At 39.9% G+C, this 1,185-nt stretch overlaps 1 long non-coding RNA gene across 1 annotated transcript; it reads right to left on the bottom strand.

Annotated features, from left to right (window-relative positions):
* Positions 1 to 263: 263 nt before the first annotated feature.
* Positions 264 to 970, bottom strand: LOC124893863. Its single transcript, XR_007050926.1, has 2 exons — positions 741 to 970; positions 264 to 432 (listed from the first exon to the last, which is right to left on the bottom strand). It is a non-coding gene; the product is annotated as an uncharacterized LOC124893863 (long non-coding RNA).
* Between the last annotated feature and the right edge of the window lie 215 nt (positions 971 to 1,185).

Raw genomic sequence — 1,185 nt, 5'->3', positions numbered from 1 at the left:
GCTCAAGTCCACACTTCTAACATCCTTTCTCGTTGCATAGTTTCCTGCTCTTCGTGCAAGAACCTTTGTATTGTCTTCAGCTTTAAAGTCCTTGTTCCTCCTGATAAAATCTGATGTTCTTGGTCTTGGATAATTCGCGACCTGCCTTTTCTCTTGCACTCTCTTTGGAGCTACTGTTCTATTTGATTGGGTTTGTTTGGACGTTTTGCTTGTTGCAACTGAAGGCCCGCTGCTGTCTGATAACTTTGCTGAAGGATGAATAGTTACTTCTGAAACCTGTGGTGAATCGGCCACATTTAGACGTTCATTAGTGGAACATCTGTTATAAACTTATGCCCTTAAACAACGAACAGTGTTCTCAGTTGCACTAGTAGCTCTAGCCCCTGCTGCAGTCGAAGGCCTGCTTTGTGATTTAGTTTTACTTGCTAACTCCTGAAAAAGTAATCAAAAGAGCAAGTTATGTTACTAGGTCGTAGGAGTGAGAGGGAAAAATAATCACTTCAGAGGAGGATAAGGATGAAGACTGAGAGAGTACTAAATTTCAAAGCAAGTTTTATTGGTTTTAATTTTTTGAAACGTAAAATTTGCTTGTCCAAGAAAGGGGATTTGAGTCATAAAATGACAGGAGAGTGATTGCTTCTACCATAAACCAGTAAAAACAGCTAGTAAACAAATCTACAAACAAGCTTTACTTTTCATGTGAGAACAGTAGGCTAAGTGCACGGAGGATTTGATGTTACCTAGTTTCAACACAGAAAATAACAGTTTTTGCCCTCAGAACATCTAGAATTTCTCTCTTTCTGTCAACCCTTCATCTGCCTCTGACTGCAGCTCTTGCTCCTGCCTCCTCCCAGCTCTGTCCATCCTTGTTTTTTTCTGAGCGGCGGCCAGGTTCACGGTATAAGGCAGGCATGGGAGTTGCTTTGAAATTGAGATTTCTCCGTAGCTGTTTGATCTCTGCTTCTTTCTTTTCCTACACATAGCACAAATAAAGTAATTGTCATCTAACTCTTGTCGATGACATGTTACACTCCCTTGGTTTCTATTTGTTTGTCTTAATTTCCTTGTTAGTTCGTTTCAAAAGGATTGCCTCTTTCCTTTTTTGGCAACTCTGTAATTCCATGACTTTTAAAGAGCTAACATTTAACAATTAGCAGCCTATGATTCTCCGTATTAATTGGACCT

Source organism: Capsicum annuum, unplaced genomic scaffold, assembly GCF_002878395.1.
Source record: "Capsicum annuum cultivar UCD-10X-F1 unplaced genomic scaffold, UCD10Xv1.1 ctg66603, whole genome shotgun sequence".
In the NCBI taxonomy this organism is placed as follows: Eukaryota; Viridiplantae; Streptophyta; class Magnoliopsida; order Solanales; family Solanaceae; genus Capsicum; species Capsicum annuum.
This window is presented reverse-complemented; position numbering and strand designations above follow the sequence as displayed.